This window comes from Panthera onca, chromosome D2, assembly GCF_046562875.1.
Source record: "Panthera onca isolate mPanOnc1 chromosome D2, mPanOnc1 haplotype 2, whole genome shotgun sequence".
NCBI classification, from domain to species: Eukaryota; Metazoa; Chordata; class Mammalia; order Carnivora; family Felidae; genus Panthera; species Panthera onca.
The window spans coordinates 54,723,867-54,733,440 of record NC_138349.1 but is presented as its reverse complement, the minus strand read 5'-3'; positions in this window follow the sequence as shown (position 1 = coordinate 54,733,440).

The following is a 9,574-nucleotide window of genomic DNA, read 5'->3' as shown; positions in this document are numbered from 1 at the left end:
TAGGCTGATATGAAATCTCTCAGAAGCTGGCATTTTAACAGAAACCTCAATTCAGGAGAAAGAGCAGGTATTCCAGATATGACCGTCTGGAGGGAAGGAAGGATGGTCCAGGCAGAAGGAAGAGCATGCAAAGGCTCTGAAATGGGAATTTCCTTGGTGAGTTATTACAGAATCAACAAGGAGCATGTAGGATTACACTATAGACTGGAGGTTCTATCAGGCTTTCTAGTGAAAGCAGTCCTGTCAAGGTTACCCACATTGCCAACTCCACTGGACATTTCTCAGTCCTTCTATTACTTGGACTTTTAAGCAGAATTTGGTAAGAAGCTACTACTGTAATCCAGGTGAGAATTAATGGTAACTCGGACAAGGGTAATGGTGGAGGCTGTGAGAAGTAGTCAAATTCTAGATATATTGTGAAGACACAAATCAAAACGATTTTGCTGGTGGATTGGATGTGTGATGTGGGATTGAGGAAGAGGAGTTGAGAATGATTTCAGGGTTTTGGCCAGGGTCAGTCGTGGAACAGAGCTTGTCTTTACTGAAACTGGAGAAACTGGGGGAAGACTGAGAGAAGCATTTTGATAGAGGGGATATTAGATGTGTGATTTGGGGTGTGTTAAGTTCATGATGCCTTTTAACGTTTTTATTTATTGATTGATTTTTGAGAGAGACAGAGACAGAGTGCGAGTGGGGGAGGGTCAGAGAGAGAGGGAGACACAGAATCGGAAGCAGGCTCCAGGCTCTGAGCTGTCAGCACAGAGCCTGACGCGGGGCTCGAACCCACAGACCGTGAGATCATGACCTGAGCCGAAGTCGGACGCTTAACCGACTGAGCCACCCAGGCGCCCCTGTGATAGGACTTATTTAATCGGGCAGGAAATGTTGGTGAGGCAGGAGAGGAGACACAGGAGTAGACAGTGGGGGTGGGATCTGGGGCACAAGCGAGGGGATGGACTTAGCTGTATGGACAACTCACTGATGTTTCAGGAGGAAGACAGTGTGGTCAGGTACACTGCAGGCCAGCTGGTAAATTTGGAAGTGGGAACATAAGGAAGTTCTTTTCAAATAGGTTGTATTTTCTCAGTGTAATACGAAGCAAGGCATCCTTGGCCACACACGCTCACTCCTTGGAAATTTCTTCACATCCAGCTTTCCTTTCCCTTCCGCGGTTCCCTTCCCAATGCAAACGCTTGCGACTGACCGCCAGCTGGCCTGTTAGAGAATATCCTGGTGGTGAAGAAATCAGCGCCTCCTTAATAAGAGGGCCCTACACTTAGAAAAGGTCTCCACAGATTGACATGTCCTTAACCATATGTTAATGGATAAATACCAGGACACTTTTCAAATAGCTTTTGTGGGGTTTATTGACCTAGGACTGCAACGTCCATTTTCCCCTCTTCTGCTAAGTATCATGAAGTCTCCTCGTCCATTTCCTGAGTATCACGAGCCCCTCTTCTCTGGCTGACCACCAGTATTTCACTTTGTGAAGAGGGCAGTTGTGTAAAAGAAGGCTTGTAATTTCATTGTGTTAAGGAATTGGGCTGTGATTGCCCAGCTGCTGGCTAATGAGCCCTCTTCTCCTTTCCTGCAAAATGTATAAATGACAAAATCTTATTTAAATTTTGAGTGTGTAGCTAGTAATTTGGCTTGGTTGGCAGTAAGCCTCTGGAAAGACAGGCTGAGTGTGTGTGTGTATGTGTATGTGTGTGTGTGTGTGTGTGTGTGTGTGTGTGTGTGTAGTAGGACTTCTTTAGGCCTTATTTTCCTCATTTTTCTCCTTCCCTCCTCTCTGCAGCTGAGCTGGGTCTCTGAATTGTTTCAGTTCAGAAAGGCTTTGGGGCACCTGGGTGGCTCAGGCGGTTAAGCATCTGACTCTTGGTTTCAGCTCAGGTCACGATCTCACGATTTGTGGGATTGAGCCTGGTATCAGGCTCTGTGCTGACAGCACTGAGCCTGCTTGGGATTCTCTCTCTCCCAATCTCTCTGCCCCTACCCACACTCAAAATAAGTAAACTTAAAAAAAAAAAAAAAAAAAAAAGAAAGGCTTTGTTGTTTCAGAAGGGATTATAAACTGTGCCCGAGTGCTAGTCTAACCAACCTCCATGTTATCACTCCCTACCCTTCTTATAGATCTCAAACTGTGTGTATTGTCTTTTGTCTTGAGGCAATTTGTCTATGGGTCCTTCTCTGGTCCAAAGGCCAGGAAGGGAGTCACACTCCTGCTCAGTTCAAGTTAAACGTTATGGTCCTTGGTCTATTGATTTTGTTTAAAAATGGAACTGGTATGCCAGCTTGAAATTACAGTTTCTCCTTGATACTTCTTGAAATCAAGACGTCATGATTTTGATCTAAGGGAAAAAGTGGAAATGTCTATCTTGTCTAGCTGGGATCCTGGTATTTGTGGGAGGATGAGGCTCAGAGAGTGAAGGAAAAAAAATCCTTAATTGCCTCCACAGATAACCAGGAGAAGTCACTGGAGAAATGAATCTCCAAATGAATCTTAGCATCTCCTCATTTTGCTTCTATAGCTGAAACCAACCTTGTATTAGTTGACCACCGGCCTCCATATTTCTCTCCTCTGGGGACACCGAGAATTCAGTGTGACCTTAACGTGCTTTCATCTCCTGTCATCCCCTCCCCATCTCTATCAACACACATTTCACCCCAGCCCTATCTGTCTGCCTGTCCTCCTTAATTATCTTTTTCATCTGTCCAAGATAACTTGTTCTTGAGGGCTCAGCTTACGCTCCATCTCTGTGAAGAGGTAGAATTAATTTAACAGGCAGATGTCTATACTGAAAGCCAGGCATTGTGTGGTTCTAGACATTCAGAATGCACCACGACTAAAGGAGAGCACCCGACCTCAGGGCGCTCACAGTCTAGTAAAGAAGCTCGATATTAAAAAAACAGAGGACACTGTGGCAAGTACAACAGTGGGATTGTGTATAAGCTCCAGAGGAGACTCAGAAGACGGAGTTGCTAATTGTGTGTGTAAGATCGGAGATGACATCTGAGACAAGATCTGAGGCTGAGAAAGGGTCTCCTCCATGAGCCTGGCTCCTCCTTGGACACTCACCTTCACTGCCCCCACACAGCTGACACACCTGTCTCCAGCTACACCAAGATGGAGATCTTGACCTCAACCTTCCCCATGGCCTGAGCACAGGGCCTGGTCCTTAACATGGGCTCCATATATATTTGTTAAATGAGTAGAGTAAATGAATCCTGGAGACAGGTTTTTCTCTCTTTCAACATGTTATTCAGAGTTCCCCTATACTAGCCATGGGGATAAATTCCTCCCTAAGGCTTCAGGAAGAATTGCCAAATCAGTGGAGTATCCCATACTCCCTGTCCTTTCCTCTTTTGCTTCCTGATTCCCCAGTGTCCCTTGCTGTCTCCAAATGTGACCTCCCAAGCCCTTCTTTTCAGAGAGCCAGATTCTAAAATCTCTCCCTGAGAAACTACTCTTATTGATTAAACCATGGTATACAAGGGAATACTATGCAGCTGTGGGAATGACTGGGAGGCTTTAAAACATATGCCTTTTTGTTGGAGGGGGGCACTTGGGTGGCTCAGTCCAGCATCTCTCTTTTTTTTTTTATTAACATTTTTTTTTATATTTATTTTTTTGAGAAACAGAGTGAGACAAAGCGTGAGTGGGGGAGGGGCAGAGAGAGGAGACACAGAATCCGAAGCAGGCTCCAGGCTGGGTAAGTGGTCAGCACAGAGCCTGATTCGGGGCTCGAACCCACGAACCGTGAGATCATGACCTGAGCTGAAGTCGGACGCTCAACCAACTGAGCCACCCAGGTGCCCCCAGCATCTGATTCTTGATTTCAGCTCAGGTCATGCATGATCTTTTGGTTCCTGGGTTTGGGCCCCACATCAGGCTCCACGCTGACAGCAGGGAGCCTGTTTGGGATTCTCTCTCCCTCTCTCTCTCTGCCCCTCCCCCCTCCCCCCAGTGAACAAATAAACTTAAAAAAAATGTATGCCTTTTTATGTTAGGCTTGGTTTTGGAACCATGTGAATGGTGGAAAAAGAAAGAAGAAAACCTAAACTTGGGGTGCCTGGGTGGCTCAGTGGGTTAAGCATCCGACTTCAGCTCAGGTCGTGATCTCACGTTCCGTGAGTTCGAGCCCTGCGTCAGGCTCTGTGCTGACAGCTCAGAGCCTGGAGCCTGCTGCGGATTCTGTGTCTCCCTCTCTCTCTGACCCTCCCCCTTTCATGCTCTGTCTCTCTTTGTCTCAAAAGTAAACATTAAAAAAAAAAATAAAAAAGAATTGTTTTAATGTTTATTTTTGAGACACAGAGCGTGAGCAGGGGAGGGGCAGAGAGAGAGGGAGACAGAATCCTCAGCAGGCTCCAGGCTCTGAGCTGTCAGCACAGAGCCCGATGCGGGGCTCGAACTCACGGACCGCGAGATCACGACCTGAGCCGAAGTCGGACGCTCAACCGACTGAGCCACCCAGGCGCCCCTAAAACAATTTTTTTAAAAAAGAAAGAAAAAAAAAAGAAAACCTAAACTTTACAGCAAAGATGGTGAAAATTCACCTGCATGTGAATGACTGATACGTGATTGAATATTCAGTTTGAGTTTCAACACATTATTTGTTGAATGAACACGTGAGTATTTATAGCATCTTTGGATCTCCACTGTAGTCCTTTGCTCTCTCTTTTCTTCTCCCTACAGAAAAAGCAGCTCTTGACACCAAGTGAGGCCGGAGGCTGGAGGCTGGAAGGAGGGCACAGTGCACTTGAAACCCTTTCTACCAAACTTGTCCCCGCATAGATAACCCACCAAGTATGGGTTCTTTGATTCAAAGTCCTTTCACTTTGATGGTCTCTACTCCCAGTTTCCCTTGGGGAAGAGATGGAGATGGGGTTAGTATTTCACAGCGGGGAAACCGATTCAGACTTTATGCGTTTGTGGTTAGCTGGCCTTGAAGTTGGGAGAACCCAGATTTTTAGGAGATTCCTAAATCGTATCTCCACCCTAGACCCCTTTCCTGGGTCCAGACTCTTGTATCTGACAACCCATTAGATATTTCTACCGGGATGTCTCTCAGGCACCTCAGCATGTCAGAAAAGCCACATCTTCCTCCAGCCACACCTGGTTCCCTGGTTCCCAGTCCCACTGAAGAGCACCATACACTCCATTATCTAAACAGAAATCTGGTGTCACCCTTAATTATTCCCCCTCCCTCACCAGCCTCCAACTTACATGCCCCCACCCGAGCCCTCGGGCCTGACCTGACATCTCCCAATTCCATTAGGGACTCCAACTCTGCAGCCATTCCCCCTAATCTAGGCATCCAGCATCTGCTAACTGGGTTATTATAGCAGTCTCCAACCTGGATCCCACTCCCAATTCATCTGTGGCATTGCAGGCAAAGTCATCATTCCAAAATGCAAAGCTCATTACATCATCTTCCGGCTTAAAATCCTTCAGTGGCTCCCAATTATAATAAGATAAAGTCCAAACTCCTTACTGGGGCTTACAAGGTCCTACAGGATCTCATTCCATTTTTCCCCCCTCTCATGTAAAGTCATCTGGGTTTGGTGTTTTTTGTTATAAATAGATTTAAAGTTACTGATTCAGTTTATTATAGTCTATTCAGATTCTTAATTTTTTCTTGTGTCTGTTAAGTTATATTTTCTAGGAAACTATCCATTTCAAATTGGCATAAAGTTGTTCCCAATATTCCTATTTTTAAACTTCTGTAGTCTCTAGTTATATGCATCTAAATTTTCTAATATTATTTATTTTTGCTCTTTTTATTTATTATTTTGGGTTATGATCTTGATCTTTTTTTTTTTTCCTCCAACTTCTTGAGGCAGATGCTTAGCATATCATCATCCTATAATCTGTAAATAAGTATGGGAGTTGTTAAGGAGTTTTAAGTTTCCCTTTGGCTGTGTCCCACAAGTCTTAATATTTAGTATTTTCATTATATTCAGTTCTTTAAAAACATTTTTTTAATGTTTATTTTTGAGTGAGAGAGACAGAATGTGAGCAGGCAAGAGGCAGAGAGAGACAGGGAGACACCGGACCCAAAGCAGGCTCCAGGCTCTGAGCTGTCAGCACAGAGAACCATGCGGGGCTCAAACTCACGAGCAGGGAGATCGTGACCTGAGCTGGAGTCAGACGCTTAACCCACTGAGCCACCCAGACACCCCTATCATGCTCAGTCCTAAGCATTTAAAAATTTCCAGCATGATTTTTTCCTATAACCCAGAAGTGTGGTTTAAAATCCTCAAATGCATTTTTAATCTTTTTTTTGTGAAGACTGTTATATTAATTCTTGGGTCACAAAATCACTTCCCGGTTTGTCCTGGATGCTCCCCAGAATTTCAGTTCCCAGAAACATGCTTTTTTTTTTGGCCTTGGAACCTTTGCATGCACTGCAGCCTCTGCTTGGGCCCCCTCCCCTGATGTTAGCTCCTACTCAACATGCAGACCTTAGTGGGTTTTTTGATTTAAAAATAAATCATTTCCTCTGCAAGCCTGCCTTGAGCTCCCAAATCTGCATTGGGTGGCCCTTCTGCTTTTCTAAGTGCTCTCATACCAGTATGTACTTAACCTTGTTTCCTTTCTCTAGAATACAAACTCCTTGGCTGGGTTTTGGAACCATGTGAATGGTGGTGCCTGGCACATAGCAGGTGAGCAGCAGAGAGTTGTGGAATGAATAGAGCAGCTCACAACCTCTCATTTGCTGGTAAAAATTCCCATTCTGAACCACAGAGAACAATCCACAAGCATCGCTCCTTTTCTCTTCTCAATTATAATCATATCCATAGTGTCTCTCTTCATGGTTAGGGTCAATCTCTGGCTGTTCATTCCACCCTACTCCATGCCATCCAGGTTCCTGGGAGGCCTCGTTTCAAGGAGTAGGGCTGGGGCTAGGCTGGACTCAAGCTGCCTCCCCTTACCTGCTCCACACCAGAATCCCTGTGCTGAGCCTTCTTGCCAGCAGGTGGCACTTGAAGCCTGAAAGCTGAACTCTTGACTCTTCCTCCTTCCCTTTCCGAGCGTCTTGAGGGCACATAACCTGGCTTGGGCTGTGCTCAGGCTTGGAGAGGATGCTCCAGTTGGGGGACCTGGCTCCTGGCTCCTATGCTGCTGTCCCTTCTTCCCTGTCTGGTAGCAGCTGTTGCCTGGGTTTCTTTTGTCTTAGACTCCCATTCAGTTCAAGTGCGTATACTCCAACCAGAGCTAAAATTGGGTGGGGTATTAAAAGCTATGAATATGATTTTTGAAGAGCATGCATGTTCTTAAGCCCATTTTCCTTAGTAACCTTGTCTCTCCACATTCTTTCTGCTTGTCCTCATGGATGATGCTGAGCTTAGGGTCACAAGGAAGCCCAGTAGCCTGGGTCCTCTCTACCTTTCTTTCCCTCCCTGAAGCCTAAGGGCTAGAACTAGAGAGTTCTTTTTGTGTCTTAAAGAATTAGAGAACAGCAGCAAACATAGAGAATGGCTGTGGGTATGTGAGAGGAATTTACTGAGGCACTGCTCATATCACTTTTACATTGTCCATGAGCTATTTATTTTAAATGTCTATTTATTTTTGACAGAGGGAGAGTGGGGGAGGGGCAGGGAGTGAGGGGGACTAAGGATCCGAAGCAGAGTCCAGGCTCTGAGCTGTCAGCACAGAAGCTGACGCGGGGCTCGAACTCACGAACTATGAGATCATGACCTAAGTCGAAGTCAGATGCTCAACTGACTGAGCCACTCAGGTGCCCCTATATTTTTTAATACTTTTATTTTTGAGAGAGTTTGAGCAGGGGAGGGACAGAGAGAGAGGGGGACAGAGGATCTCATGCAGGTTCTGTGCTAATAGCAGAGAGCCTGATGCAGGGCTCGAACTCACAAACCGTGAGATCATAACCTGAGCTGAAGTCAGAAGCTCAACCGATTGAGCCACCCAGGTGCCCCCGTCCAAGAGTTATTTTAAAATTAGCTTTTGGTGGTGGACCGTTTCGTTGACCATGTCACTGCTCTGGGTCTGAACTTTGTGGGTGACAGTCTCACAAAGATTACATGGATTACAGCAGTGGTGTTAGGGGTGGGCCAATGATCCTTGGGAGGGGGAGGAGGGACTACTAATCTTGTCTGGAAGAGGGTCCACAAGGGCTTCTTAAGTAGGGAACAGCTGGAGTGGAGTCTTGAAGAAAGAGGGGAAGGTTATTCTATTTAGGTAGAAGAAACAATCTGAATAAAAAGAGAAGCACAAATCAGCCTTTTGTATCCCCCAGTGCTTCCAGCCTACCCCAAATGCTGCCTACTGAAATCCTCTCACGCCTGCTCACATGCCGCCTTGCTCAAGGACATCCTCCTCCAGGGTAGGGGACCCTGGGCTCTTCTGGGTGACTTAGCTTGTACCTCTCACCTGCACACTTACCTGATTGTGCCAAAGTGTGGCCATCCTGTCTTCTTGAGCACCTGGACCTCCTGTGCTTCCTCAGGCACTTCCAGGAGCTAAAGTTGGAGTTCCATGTACCTGTGATAAGTGGCTGCTCTTGACCTTGGGTTTCAAGATGTAGGTAAGATCTTTACCCTCTCCTGCTGTGCTCTGGCTCTCCCGCTTCAGTGAACCCAGGCCAAGCAGCAGATCTCTTCTTGGAGGGGAATGAATGCCCCATAAAGGCTCTGAATGGGACTCCTCTTCCAGGCTGGAGAAACGAGGGTTGCAGAAAAGGTGATTTGGGGGTTCCGGGACAAATTTAAGAAAAGCTTACATTTTGCTGATGCCTCCACCTGGGTACCAGGTATACATATCCCAAGAAAGGAAAGAGTGGAAGGTAGATGAAGTGGGTGAGTGGCAAGCTCCTTTGAGAGAGAATCTAACCTGCTCCCAGAAAGGATGTTGGAAATGAACTTGTTACATTGCTCCAGAGGAAACACTGGGGTTGGTACTGCCCTTGTGGAGCCACAGGTGCAGACCCAGGCCTCTGCTCTTATTTGGCCGATAAACACTCCCTAGCAGCTTCCAGGCCTCACAGGAAGCACTGGGTTTTTGGTGTGGTTGTTTTATTGCATTAGACTCGAGACACTCTGATGCCAGGGAGCATTACCTGAAGGTTCTGGAGGAGAACTGAAGGAGAGGCTTTTGGGACCTGGAAGAAAACTTAGAGCCCATTACGCTCAACCTGGTCATTTTACAGTTGAGGAACCCGATGGAAAATTACTTGCTTGTTCAAGGCCACACCGAGTTAGTGAGAGCTGAGTCCATATAAAACACTGGTTGCTGTGGCTCTTAAATTTAGATCCACCACACCGGATGATTTCTCATATACTCCTCCACCCATCTTAGTTCCTAATCGTGGGGTAGGAGAGATCAAGGACTATGTACCTGGCCCAAGATGAAATGACATCCAAACTGTGCAGGCACAATGCCATCATTAACTTCCAAATGCCCTCACTTTTTGTTTGTGCCTAAAGTTGCCTTTCAACAGGAAGAACCAGACTGTGGTAGAAAGAAAACAGGTCCGCTGCTAGCAGGGTCTAAACCCAGTGGAGAAATGAAATGAAAAGCACCCCAGAGGATCCTAAAATAAAAGAGACAAGA